The following is a 15827-nucleotide window of genomic DNA, read 5'->3' as shown; positions in this document are numbered from 1 at the left end:
CGATCGGTGGAATCGACGGTGGTGGACGCGCAACGAAGTTTGCGTTTCGCTCCGGGAATACTCAAGTCGTCTACACGGGTAGGTACAGCTAGACGTGGGATGTTGGGTGCTGGTGGGTGGGTGGGTGCTATATGCGTGTGTTTCTGGCCAAATGAGACTGACCGCCGCCGCCGGGTCTGTGTCCGTTTACGACGGAGAGGGATGTTATCGCGTGGCGAATAGTGTCGCCGGACACGGACTGCAACGTGCGCGTCCTGAAAGTAAAACGACCGTATAGTAAACGATACAGACGGCCCTACGGTATTTATTTTTTATTTCCTCCAAACGGCTTTTTATTTTATTTTTTTATTTCGCGCGGGGGACAATAATCGCAGTCCGGTCCGCACATAATGCACCGGTGTAGGTAATAATTTATGGTTGAGAATTATTTAAAAAGACCATTTAAATGACGTTGTAGTCTTAACAAGTCGGAGAACACGTGCAGCGTTTATGAATAGGTTCATAATATACTAATATTATTATTAACAACGCGTAGATTACGTATTATATCATTATAATACTCGACGAAGCGTTAAAAGAAGTCAGTTCCGATTATTATTTTAAACACCCATTTAATTAAATTTGTTGTTGTATACAATCGAATTCTCACATCGCCAAAAATATAAACACTAATTAAAACATTTTAAAATGTTATAAACGAAAAACTTATCGTTTTATCCACTTCAGATTCTCCTCTACAGATTTATACGATTTAATTGGCCGTTAGATATCCAACTAATTGGTACACAAAGTTCAAGTATGCATTATTTTTTAGTGTGGTACATGCCATGATTCCTTCAAAATTCTATTTTTGTTTACCTATTTTTTTTTTCCATTTATCCGCACTAAACTCTGTGTAGGTTCCTCTTATAAGCTCCTATAGACTCTAGAGAGTAATATATATTTCCAGCCATCAACTGACAGGTCAAAATTCAAATAATAATAATAATAATAATTTTCTATTTACATACATAATAAAAATAATTTTTACCTCCACACCGATACGACGAATAATTCATTGTATTAACGCTGTAACTAACAGTATTTTATGTAACTACACGGATAACTTAAAACATAATATATACCTATATGTTGTAATTGGTCATAATGATTTTCAGTCGAACTGTATGATTCCAGTCTGCACAAATTATTTTTATTATTGTTGATAGGTTAACGGTTTTAATTTATATTTTTTTTTCTGTTAATTGTTTATGCCATTATGAGTTAAAGATAATTTCCTTTTTCAATAAATTAATATATTTTTAACGTATTCTTCGGAGTCTCCGTCAGCTGTCATGTCATAGCTGATGTGGATCCCAAAAAGCGGAATACGGTACGATATTGAAAAATATGGCCTTTTTTTTAGTTAAAAATAACAGTCAGTAGTGCGATTTCCGTCTCGGCTTGAACATTGCGTCACACTATCGTCGGTATATAAGTCCGTGACAAAATATATAATTTTTTTATCATACTTTTATGAGTTATAAATATCTATTATATAATATTTGCTAAAATGTCTAAGAAAAATAAATAAATCTCACGTTGATTGTCCATGTAAATAATAGCAATACCTCGTCACGTATCTACATATTATTATACAATATTTAAAATATGAATATAAGATTAATTATCATATAAGTAAATAATATAATTATTTCTATTATTATTATTGGCAAAAGACCTATATGCAACGTGAGGCATTGGGGTTTTTAAATGATTTAATCAATTATTATACTAGAACAGTATTATGTGAATTCATATAATATATCATACTTCTAAGTCGGATGCGAAACCCTTTAAAGGGCAGTATAATAATTATTATATGGTTTGACGTCGCAGTATTTTCATTGATGAAAATAATTATTCATAACACGCGGTCAACTACAATCTGGACGTGGTTTACAAGCATTCCGTTTGTGACCATTTGCATTGACGGCGGTGCCGAATCACCTGCATTACACGACCACCACCCTCCCCCCCAACTAACCTAACCGTGCTTTGGGGCAAGGTGTAGGAGTCTTGTATATATTATATACAATCACAACCGCCATACCACCATTTAAATGACAGATGGATAAGGATCATGATACTCCTCGTGAGAGCATTATAACACGTCGCGCTTTGTCCTTGTCCCCCCCGGGACATATTTTCATGGCAACGTTTCACCGTATTAAGGGAATAACCAACGGGACCAGGTTAGGTTACAGAACTAGCGGATTTGATCGTGTTAAGCAACTACCATGATGGTTCAGTGTACCCACGTCATATATAGACGTCAAACTGTGTGTTGAATACACAATGCGACCCGAAGTCGTTAAACGGCTTTAATATAATTTGATTAGTTTGATTGTTATCATTCTGCTGCAGATCTGCCAATTGATAATATTACAATCTCCGCCCGTGCAATAAACAAAATAATATAAATAACACGTAGAATATTGTGGTTATCAAATAATCTACCACCGTAGTCGTGTCCGAGAAGAGATATTCGTCAATTCAAAACGTTTGAAATAAATTTCAAAAAAAAAAAAAAAAAAAAAAATGTGCATGGGGGAAATCGAAAACGTTAACCCAACACTACAATAGTATATACGTAAGAGAGCTGCGTTGTTTTAATTTAATTTTAACAAATTCCCTCTGTTGCGAGTTTTTATGGCCGGTGTAATAATATTTCAACCCCCGAGTGAAAAAAAAAGCGCAGCAGTAAGTAACACTTGTTAAAAATCGTGTATTTTAAAATTGATAACCTCCATAAACAACGAAACACACACTTTGTGGGTGGGAGGTGATGGTCTCGTCGTATTCGTCGTCGTCCGACCGTCATAAATTCGTGTCGGCCACCGCCGCGCGCGCGGTAACACGTGTCGTACAAAACGGGACAAAATGGTTTAACGTCGTCGTTTTCGGCGCGTAATCGAGTCGCCGATTATAATTTAATAACAATAATAATATTATGAATGTCATTACAGACGGTTCCGTCGTCGGCGAATACAAATTCGCAGTTTCGTGAAAAAAACAAAAACCGCAATAGGTTAGGTTAGGTTAGGTTAGGATAACCAAAAGGAGGCTAGATAATACGTCTTATGTACCTATACACAGTTATCATATTATTATTAAGAATACTGCAGATGTCTATTATAATATAATAAATATTATACGTTCAGTTTGTTTCGTCGCGAGTATTACGTGCGCAAAGGGTTCAGGTATATGTTTAGGTGATCAGGTGGATGGGGGGGGGGGAAGGGTTGATGGTCTAATCATTCGACCGAAATATCGTCGCGAATCGAGGTTCGCGCAACGGCTGCAGTCTTGGAGTTCAAAATAATTTTGTTTACCATTCGTGCGCATCTCTCGCATTCATATGCGCGTAAGCATAAATGTTGCTGAATTCAAGTAAGCAATTTTGCGCAGACTGGCACAGAAAAAGTAAATCGAGAAACAGAGAGAGAGAGAGAGAGACAGCGAGGAGGAACTAATAATAGTAAAGAAAAAGAAAAGAGAAAAAAACGTTATTCGGTGAGGGCATCGGTGCAGCAGTCGCTCGTATATAGGAAAATCGACGGTCCGGATAAAAACGCATGGTTGGGGGGGATTTTAGGAGGTTATATGGAGGGGGGGAGGAGATAGAAGTAGTAGAGATCTGTGCGTGAGCTTCGGGCCGTGCTCGCCGCCGCATCGTTTTAAAATTCCGCGGCCGTGCCGTCGCTGATCCGTCTAACACGCAATTGTTGTATCGGGACGTGACGACCGGCAGACGACCGGCAGACGATCGGGCGGCGGTTATAACCCGATGCCCCCCCCCCCCCCCACCTAACCTAACCCCCCGACAGAACCCCTTTCGACCCTGGCCGACGGCAGACGTTTTCGGCGATTTATATATTATATACGGAGCACGCGGTCGGCGAAAAAAAAGGGGTGGACAGCATACACACAACTGCCACATATCATTATTATTATTATTATTATTATATATAAAATATATAACGGTCGGCCGATGCTGAGGGGTGAAAAAAAACCTCGTTTGTTATTTTTATTCTCCTGCACACTATACCTATATGTATACACGCCATACGCGCTTACACCGCCGCGGTATTCGTCGGCAATACATACGATGTATTTATTTTTTATAATATACTTTATATATGCCATCTTATATTATTATTGTATACATTATATTATTTTTTTTTCGAAATGCATTCAACGAGCCGGCATCCCCCCCGTCAAATGGCCCCGGTGTGCGTGCGTTCAATAAAAAAAGACCGCTTCGACAAATTCGAGGGTAGGTACCTGCAAAAATGAGAAAAAACAAAACAAAACGTGGAACTCCCGTTTTCGCACGTGCGAATCGCCGTGATGCACGAATCGTGTTATATATTCATGCAATAATAATAATATGCACTTATATATATAATATATATGTTATTGTATATGTATATGGTTCTAGAACAGTGCGTGTGGACCTGAACGTTCTTTTAAGTAGTATTTCCGAACCGGATACCGTGATGATGACTTTGAGCAAGAACGGTATAATATTGTACAGGTACACACAAATATATATAATATATAGGTAGGTACAAAGAGATTCCAAAGGGTTGCTTATGACTGCGCCATTGATTAAAAACGGTTTTGTTTTCGTGTTTATTTCGAAACGCTCTTGTGCGGATTTTTTGTTCGACTTAACTCTTTAGAATTATTATTATTATTATTTTTTTTTTTTTTTTTTGAAGTTGGCTACAACAAAGGATCTAATAAAATATATTCATCGTTATGAAAATCAAAGGAATACGCGAAATTATTTGACTTTTAATCACATTATAGATTGATTCCTCGTTGCACGTAGTTAAGACGACGGCCTTTTTGGTATCGACCCTTTATTGCTGGTGGTAGATTATAAACGATACACGAAAACAAATGTCGAGAATTCAGAGAAAACTCATTATAAGAAACTTTTTTATGGGTACCCAATACACATTGAGCAGTATATATCAAGTCGCGAACGCTTTTACCGATTTAATATATATATATACATTAAAAATTTAATTTAAATGAATACTATTTTATGGGCTTTATATTTGTTCGTGTTTTTTTTTTCAAAACATTTTATAAATTGCATTAACATTTTAATATAATGTTGTCCCAAGACTGTTTATAAACTAAAAAAAAACTTTCGTGAACTTTTTTTTGAAACTAAAACATAAAACCATGGAGTAGGTACTATTAATTTATCAATGAAGTTTTTAAATAAACCTGCAGACTCATTTGTTTGAATATACGTCATGTACAGAATAATGACTTGTTTATATTACATATTATTATAAGGTTTTCAATGTTTTCAAATTGTATAGTATTACCTACATGCGATTTTCTGATCATAATTTTTATAAGTCCATAATGACAAACAATATCATAATATTATGTAGTTTTTATATACTAAGTTTTCAGTTGAAACGATAATTTATACGTATACTTATTTTGTAGTTTGATAGTGTGCTGATTGTTTCTATTTAATTTTTCGACGTAGGTGTCCAGTACAAAAGGAAAATAAAAAGATAGCTATCAGCTGACCGGTCCAGGCTCCAATCTAACTTGTATGAGAACAATTAAGTGGAAGAAAACTCGCAGTGTATTTACTCAAAATTTGAAGTCTGCCAATGTTCGGGAAACAGCGAAAAAACTTATCCGATTTAAGCCATTGTTTTTGAGGGTTTACCAACGAACGTACTACTAAATTTCAAACTTTTCATGAAGCGTATTCCACAAATGCCAACTAACTAACGCACGGACGAACATAACTGCGGCCTCCTCATTTTGCAACATCGTAAAATGAGTTTTATATAAAATATTCACGTTCTTTGGGGTGTGTATACCGCCTCGTGTGCGGATTATCAAAACGAAAACACAACATTCCTAACTTAGAAATGAAAAAAAATTATTCTGCTATCATAATATTTTGTTTTTAAATAACATTACATTCCAAAAACTATATCTGAAATAAATATTTATATTCATCTCATTAAAATTTCCGTTTTTTTTTTTTAAACAAAACAATATTGAATTCCATAAATATTCATCGTGCTCGGTTAATCCATGTACATACAATAAATGTTTGAAATATTATGTATCTAGCTATATATACGAGTAAGTTAAATCTAAAATAATTTTTGTTTTTTCTCTATGATGACAACACATTATTGTTATCTTATACATTGCAAATATTACAAGCCAAGCATTGGAGATTTATTTCAATGGAGTGTCCAATTATTGTAGTGGACTCTAGAACGCATATACTGTAAATACCTTAAAACACATTATAATTATTTTTATTATCATGTATTTTCAAAAGACGGGTGTTTAGGCTTTTACATTGTACAATATGTTTTGCGAACCACCAAATTCCAAATTATATTAATAATTAGTGAGCATTATGCGAGGGTGGTGGTGTCCCGATGACCACATGTGAACTATTTATTCCAGTTGTTGTTCAAGTATGGGGTCTCGGTAATTAAAATGCCACAACGCAGGTATAAAGTATAATATGTATTATACAAACATAAAATAAACTGTTAAGTGTATTATGTACGATATCCACCGTAGTTTCGACTAATATGAAATCGATATTGTGCGCGGGATTATTTTTATGTAAAAAAACGAAATGGCGTCCAATATTACCAATAAATTATGACAATAATGTATTAAATTGAACACGTATGGAATAATGACAAACCCGGAAACGTACTACCGTTGTATAGTAGGAAATACGCTAAGTAATCTTAACGGGAATATAATCAAAAGGTCATTAATAATAAAACAAACGTGGTAAACTTTTACGGTAAACCTAAAACAGTTCAAAAGTAAGCTTGCAGGTTTCCGTGATTTTACAGTTTGATTTTCGTTAGGTAGATAGTTTTAGGCCGTCTGAACTCAATATAGAAACGATCAGTGATTTATAGGTTTTTTTCGTCGATAAATAACTTGATTTGCAATTCCTACGGATATTCAAAGCCTCGGTCATTACCGTACAGCAGTGGGTACATATTTTTTTTTTCATTAAATTTATGGGTTTTGTTAATGTTACATAACTTATTTCAGATTACTTATTTTTGTTTTATAAATGCGATTTTTACTAGTCATAACGACTTATAATCTAATGTAATCAATCATTATAAATGTTTAACTTTCGTGGAACTAATTTGCCATTTTCCTACTGGCTACTACTCATCTGTCATCAGGAAACTACTGAGCAAGTGATGTTTTCAAAGTATTATACATTTCGTAGATATACTCGTTTGCATGCGAATGATGGTAATTAATTATAAAATCATCCGTCGAGTGGTTCTTATTAGTATTTTACTAATAAGAATTCGTTTCGATTATTGTGTAGTGTTATATTGTACCGAATCTCTCCAATTTATTATTGATTATTTTCACGTTATACCTGATAAGTACACAGTTAAAAAATACATTTTTATAAAAAAAACAAATCATAAAAAATGTATTTCAACAATACAAAATAGTTACGTCTGAATACTGCTTGGTTCTATCAATATGTCATAAGTAATTTGACTGGTTTCGTTGTATGCGAAGAAGTTACTCTTTTCCCTCGTTACACCTACTCTGACTGGCAATTTATGTACAATTTAATTCGCTTGTAAACTCTTGCAGTTACACGCGATCCCATTTCAGATAACCTGGCCCCGTGCTAAGACATTTTGAGGGCCATGCAAATATAATTAATTTACAACCCACTGGTTTATCTTAGCCATGGGGTTACGTTCAACGAGAAATGCATACCATAACTTTTGAGCTTAAATTAAATTCATAAATTCTACGCGTGTAAATTATCGATTATACATTGAATAAACCTGGCAATACACAGTTACTTAGACATTATTAATTCTTTCAAGCACTGCAGGCAAGCAACCCAATAATAATGCATCGCGAATTTATTGAACATTTTAATTAATAAACACAAATTATCATTATTATACCTACATATTTATCATCTGGCATATTTTACATAACTCTATTTGATAAAATGCATTTTTCTCTAACTAATCTGAGAACAAACTAAGCGGCATTGCAATTCATTATTTTTTTTTATATGATCGATTCATATCAAAAAGTATTTCATGTAGGTATAATGTTTGTGTTGAGTAGTTTAATTTCAGCCTTTGTCATCAATTATCACGTTCTTCAATGAAATGAAATTAAACATTTATACGTCTACCAATCACCCGTTCGCTTATAAAACACTTGATATGGAATAAATAATTTTTAACTGATACTCCGAAATCATATCAGTAATAACCTCACATTTCCAACTTATTATCTTAATATTATAATAAATTAAACTACATATTTTATCGATAAAAAAAGTTTCCAATACATAAAATTAAATATTTTTCACATTGGAGGTAAGGCAAAAACTGCGTCTTACAGCTGCTGTAAATATAATTGCAAAGTTAATATTTTTTTATCAAGCAAAAATCTGAACTATATTATAATATTATTTAAGGTATATCAAATAATATTATATTTTATATTAAAATAATGTGTAAATTGCATGAAACCTTAGGACGTCCATCGGCATAATCATACGTTTTATTATTTAGAAACTGGCTCAATCATGCATAGAAAATAAATCAAAACAAACTTAATTTTTTTTTAATTGATAAAGAACATTAATTATAATTTTCAATTACTAAAGTTCAATCGTTTATTTTAATTTTATTTGCTTAACACATTTATACACAAAATATAAATAACAATAGCTGAATCACAAAATGTGATCATTGAAAATATCAACTCATTTCCTGACCACATTTAGTAAATATTGTATAATTGATTACAAAACCTTTTTGTTCTATATAATATGATCATAATAATATAGAAAAACCTAAGAATTTTTGAGATTTTAAGAACTTATTTACTTTTAAACACTGCAGGCATTATATTGAAAATGTTGAAGAATTAAAAGACAATGTTCCAGTTAAAAAATAGTATAATTATTGTAATTATTTAAAAAATGCTGAAAGGTTATAACTTATAAGTATATCGTATACAAAAATGTACATGATATAGGTACTTTTTTAATTAGTATGGTATAAAAAAAAATCAATAAATCTCGATGTTCCAAATAACTTGATTAAATTTTACCTCTAGTATCATATTTTTAATCCAATATAATGATAGAAGTACCTGTGTATACACCGTCGTAAACAGAATACTTATTTAAAAAGAATGTAAACCTAAAAGGGAAAACAATAACACTTATTGTAGTGCTATTAAAAAATTAAGCGTTTAAAAAAAATCAAATTATGCTGTCTCTTGCGCATAATAATCTAATTAAAAATTTGATCCAAGCTATCTCGCGTCTCGAACGTCTAAAAACGATTTAAAAATACGTCGAAAGAAAAGTGTATTACACTTATGCCGACGACCCGATCGTCGAAGAAGTCTTAGATGACGCCGGTGATGATGGTGGGGGTTGGGGGGGAGGTTTGCATGTTTAAACAACGGAAACCCCTTTGAGTAATAAAAATCATTCGCCTCATTTACCAAGTTTTGATAGGCGATTAAAACGCACAAAGGCATTTGAAAATCAAACGCAAATCAACAACGAATAATACTGGCACGCATAATGAACCCTTTAGAGAGTATGCGTTTAATAATAATAATAATAAAATTTGTACAATATCAAAAGGGTCGTCTTAAATTAAAATATCTCTCGAGCAATCGTCACGATTTTTCTTGTGAAAAAAATAATTATATCCACTCGCACACACACACACACACACACGCACGCTCGCACACATAGCTATACGTACACGTATATTCCTACGTTATTTGTTTAAAGCACAAAAGAGGTAATTATTGCTACGAAATTAATCCTGTTCCGTCGCCTTCAGTACCGACGGGCATTGAGGGGGATCCGATCCGACCAATTGTTTTGCCATTTTGCTCTCTGCCACCCACAACACCCATAAGCAGGCCGATGCTTGCCACCACCCCCTCCCACGGTTTTCACCGTTGAGTACGCTTCCCCTATATACCATCGTTGCCGGCGAGCATTCCGATATGAAATTAAGCCATATTAATAATAACCAGCTGGCGCAATGGCTTTTGGGAGGCCTTTGTCTTATTTACCGACGTCTGTCGGTCGGATTTAATGTCATTACGATGATACGGCTAACAATGCCGACGACTAGGCGAGCGGTGGCTGGAAAACGACGTCGGCGGGAAACACAATGTTGCCAGGGCAACACTCCTAAGCCATCCTCACCGTCCTCGGTTATTCATACTCACACACACACACACACATAATAAAGTAGTTCTCCGTGTTCCGTTTTCCACAACTACCGCGTCACTATATTATACATATGCGTCCACATAGGTAGGTATTTGTCGTAACTTTAAATATTGTCATCATCGTCTATGACTATATACTTTGAATTTGTTAAAATCAAGAGAGCTGACAAAAAATGTGCCAGTGCATTATGGCGTGTATACTATTAATATACACAGCGACAGAATAAACTCCATCACTGATGACGACAAAGAAGATTACAGGGATTTCGTTCTATAATGGGAACGCAAACAACACGCAGGGTAACACATACAATGAGTTCTTTTCTGCCAAATTCGATACAATATCATGTTACTGTTCATAAACTTGTGATTAATCTAACAGTTAATAGATATGAATATTTTAAAATAATAATATGCAGTGTCTTGCATAAAATACTGCAGACAAAATATAAAATTTTAATGCGAGCAGATACAACTACGTTTTCTTGCGTTATACAGAAGTAGAAAAAACAACACTCATTAAACAATGTTTACAGATTGTCATGCATAAAATACTATACCTAGGTCATTATTGAAAACCAATAAAATTAATATTGTATGGTATTTAAAAAAAAAAATTGAATTTATTTGTATGGCTTATAATTATTCGATTCATATGATATGCACTTCACGCGTCAAATAAAATATGTGGTTTTAACTTTTTGCAACATAAAAGTGATCTACCTGTATACTATTCTCGAAACAACTCATTTGTTAATTGAATTTCCCTTATGCTGTAATGAGAAACCTTAAAGTAATCATACACCACACAAACATTACTATGGGTACAGGATGAAACCAAATATATTAACTAAAATAGAATTGGGTAAATCAAACTTTTGGAAAAGGACCACGTTTAATACTCCATTTATTAGTTGAATGATTAAAACAGTACAAAGTACATTATTTTATGAAATTTAAGCTTTAATTAAATTCCGTGGTTTACACAATGTTTGAAGAATATTATTATTAAATATTTTATTGTAAAAAATATATAGTCATTATTAAAATGGTAGTACCTTCATGGTATAATATACCTATAGTATATATATAATAATATTATGTTGTCAAAAACAAATATATATATATAACGAACATTATACAAAATTTATTTATTTTACGAAAATTGATTTAAATTTTTGTAAAAACATAGTTAATATTTGAAATATTATTTAACTAGATTATTTTTATAAATTGTGAATGTTTTTTTTTTTTTACATTCTGAACGACCTTAACGGTTTTTGAAATGTATGTAATTGAAACAATCAGCGTAAACCTGTCAAATTATATACCTGTTTTATTGATGAAATCCTTTGAAATATCATAAATTTATTATTAAATACATAGTTTATGATTATGTTCATTATTATTTATTTGTTTTGGTGGCAGTGAAAGCCAAAAAATAAAAGTCACAATTAAAATAGCATTGTTGTAAACTAAATATTGCATCGCAACAACCATTCTACAAATGTAATCAAAGCATATACCAACAAAGTTTTCCTATGTTGTATGTTAACGTCTGTATTAATTTGAACTATTTGTTTACTGCAACTAACCTAATCTAACGTTTATAGTGTACGTAATATTATATTTCGTTCAACAAATTTCATTTAATCATAATTTAGATAAGTATTTAAAAATAATTTTATAATATTACATGTTGGTTTTTAATTCGTTTAAAATGAGAATCTAGTTTAAATTAAAAGAAGCACCATTAAAATAATATTACTTATAACAATATAATAGAGCCTAATTAAATGCATATAATTTATATATTTATAAATTATTATAACTTCCATAGTTGAATATAATTATTAATATTTTACAATTAGGAATATCTAAGTGTTTCAAATGTACCTGCATGAAAATACAAATTAAATAATTTATACTATAATTCCATACAATATAATATATCATGAAGAAGAAAGAGAAAAACTAAGTATACCAACCAACTTATACGAATCAATCGAACCCGACTGTCAACCCGAAAAAATCATGTAATTCCTCAGGACAACCAAAATAGATAAATACATTTAATTAGAATAAATATAGTCAACAGCCCTTATTATTGTAATTAAATTGTCACCTAAAACATGTAAGTTTTAAGTAATAGTATAATGTAAATTATGTATAAAGCTAATGGCCCATGTCGCCGAAGTTATAAAGATCAATAAAAAAAAAAATAAAAAAATATAATATTATTCAAAAATAAAAGTATACAAACTAAATAATTAATATCAAAATGTTCACTGAAATTAATTAATACCAATAATTTATGTTTTTGATTATTATACCAACAGATGAATACATATTTCTTAAAGTAAACAAATATTAGCAAATGATTACGAATTCACGTGTGTAACACGAAGATCTCACATATAATGAAATAGCTTTTGTTGTATTCAATATAATTTTTTGTGCTCATATCAGTTTTATATTATGCTTTGTCAAAATTAAGAAATTATCAACTGCTGATGCAATACTCAATAGTTAATACTATACCCAACAGTTAATACTGTCAGAACTGTCAAAATAGTATACAAAATATCAGACATATTGTTACCTATATAAAGAGTTGCCAGATTTTAAAAATACCAAACCAGGACATCAAATTTTTTTATTTTTTTTTTTCGTATAATTTGTTTATTATCATGTTCAATTGTAATTGTTGAGCTATATCATAGTTTAATACTAGAAGCTAATATAAAAATAGTAAAAACTTTTTTTTGCATAATTATACAGGAATTAATAATATCCCATATTTTAATTGAAAAATGTATTAACCAATACAATTTTTACATAAACTACATTTATTAATTGTCAGTAATAACCTAATGGCTAATGTTCATACTTTTCGGTTGAATGAATTGTTTTCAATACAGCTGTATTACTTTTAGTTTTTAAATAAAATTCATTACAAGTTAAACCCATATTCTATGTATAATATTATTCTATGTTTTATTATTAAACAAAATAATATTAAAGTTATTTCTCTTGTCTTCCATAAACCGGGAGGAAATTAATGACCGGCCGGGACACCGGGACATGCTGTAAAAACCGAGACTGTCCCGGTCAAACCGGGACGAATGTCAAGCCTTATATAAGCACATTATATATTATCATAAGATTTGATAGGTAAATTTTATGTTTAGCATCGTGAGGAAGATTGACATGATTTTAGTCGAGAAAATTTGTGGAGAAAAACGATATTTCATTTTTTGGAGAAAATGTGGTCAGAACTCATGACGTTTTCTTCTATCTATTATGAAAGGTAAACGAGTTTAACAAAATGTACGATAAGTATGTACAACGCATATTATGTTATGACTGTCTTAATAAGACAAATATAACAAATATCGGCGAATAGTTTTCTCAATAACACAAATAAATAGCTTTTATATTTTCCTAATCGAGTCGTGAATAATTTAATCATTTTATTACTATAATGTCTACTTCCTCTAACATTATTTTATTCAAAATAAAAAAGTCAATAATTATCAATAAGTTGAAAAATACAATATTGTGGCTATTACTTTTTAAACTATACCTAGTGACAATCTAAGGTAGGTAACTAATTTTTTTGTTATTGTTTATCTGCACCACATTAATACTAATTAGTAATTACTATAATATTATTTTATGATACACAAGCAATATGGAAATCTATACAATTATATAAATATTAAATATAATATTATGTATCAGCCATTAACATATATTGAAAAAAGTTGTTACATAACTTGTGAGTTGAAAATATCATGCTTATATAAATGTTCGTATATTCAACAGTAATAGTAGGTATTATGAGATAATTTATCAATAACTATTCCATCAATATTGCAAAACAACTAATAAGGAATTTGAGCTGTTCATATACCTAGAGTATTGTTCGAATTAAAAATTAAAACAATACGAGAATGTCGAATCAGTGATCACATTTTGAATATATTTTTAAACTAAAATGTCTATGTAAACAGCTGAAAACTATTCTAATTATTTTGTCGTTGTGTAAAGCTGATATTCATAACACTGACTATGAAGAAAAGTTTCAGTTTGTTATGACGATTTTTTTTTTTTTAATTATAAAATACCTAGAATCATAGCTTTTCATAGAATATCAAATTTTTTCAAGCTAATAACATCAAATTTCTAGAAAAAAAAATTGTGCTCTTATGTATTTTAAATTAATTGTTTTTTTTTTTATTGTTACAGAAAAGTCAAACATTTCAAATGCCATTTATTATTTTTGAAACAAAAACACAACAAAATCAAACATAATCGACTTTTGTCAAATATCCGGTATAGCGTTAAGATTCCTGTTCTTTCATACCGAACGTTGTTTTTACTTATTTGCTAAATAGATTATTTTTTTTCATTTTACTCAGAACCTACAACATATGTCTGCTTTGCGCAATATCTTTAATTATTTTATACCAGTTACTATTAAATATTTTTAAATTTTAATCCAATCAACGGTTATCATTTAGTGATGATTAAATAATGACATTTGTTAAAGATGAAAACTACTCAAAAAAACTATCTATGTGATGTGATGTGGTGTCAATAATAATATGATAGATGGTTGTACGGCAGAAACTATATTAATATTACGATCATTAATTATGATAAATAAATAATATGAAATAGGCTTTAGTGCATAGTGCGGGCTGCATTGTATGGTCCGATAAGTGCTAATCACAATCAGAATTAATACTCATCCGAGATAAACATAACAACACACTGCTTAAAATACAACGGTTAGAATAAATATTTTTACTGTTCGAATATTATAATATTGTAAGTCGGCGTTTGCACACAAGTTAGTGCAAAATACCGGTAAACTCGATTCACACCCGCGTAAAAGTGTGTGTGCATTTCACGATTATATTATAAGGAAATAATATTATCATATGATAATAAATATAATAATACATTACTACAAAGTGAATAATCCATATTTATAATGGGTGCACACTGCACACGACAACCTGTAAATAGTAAATTTAAAATTTAATACGCCGGAGCAGTATGACATCGTATTTATTTTCATCCACACATTGCATAGACAATATTTTACTAAACACAACAACGCAACGAAATGAACACAAACACTGTACAATTTTTCAATTTATTTATAATAATGATATATTAATATGCCCAAATAATGATCGAAGATTTACTGCGACCATGTGATTTTCTTATCTCTGTGGCTTGAAAGGTCGAGTGTACATATTATATTATTATACATTTATACACTTGTGTTTAAAACTTTTAAGTATTTCCGAACGCCGATTCCATCACCATCTGAATTAATATCTGTGCGTTGTATTTATTTTTTTCAAATCGCATTATTATTACATTACGATTAATTAAAGTTTTTACCTTTATGCATATTGTAAATAACCTACATGATATTGTGAATATCTTTATTAATTATTATT

At 31.1% G+C, this 15827-nt stretch overlaps 1 protein-coding gene across 1 annotated transcript in view; it reads right to left on the bottom strand.

Moving 5' to 3' along the window:
* Nucleotides 1–15827, bottom strand: part of LOC107165019 (nucleolar complex protein 4 homolog B) — a 567342-nt gene that overhangs the window by 180684 nt on the left and 370831 nt on the right. The window lies entirely within an intron of this gene.

This window comes from Diuraphis noxia, unplaced genomic scaffold (genome assembly GCF_037042655.1).
Source record: "Diuraphis noxia isolate RWA-SAM2 unplaced genomic scaffold, SU_Dnox_SAM2 contig0005, whole genome shotgun sequence".
NCBI classification, from domain to species: Eukaryota; Metazoa; Arthropoda; class Insecta; order Hemiptera; family Aphididae; genus Diuraphis; species Diuraphis noxia.
The sequence above is the reverse complement of the archived record's forward strand: the minus strand, read 5'-3'. Positions and strand labels throughout refer to the sequence as shown.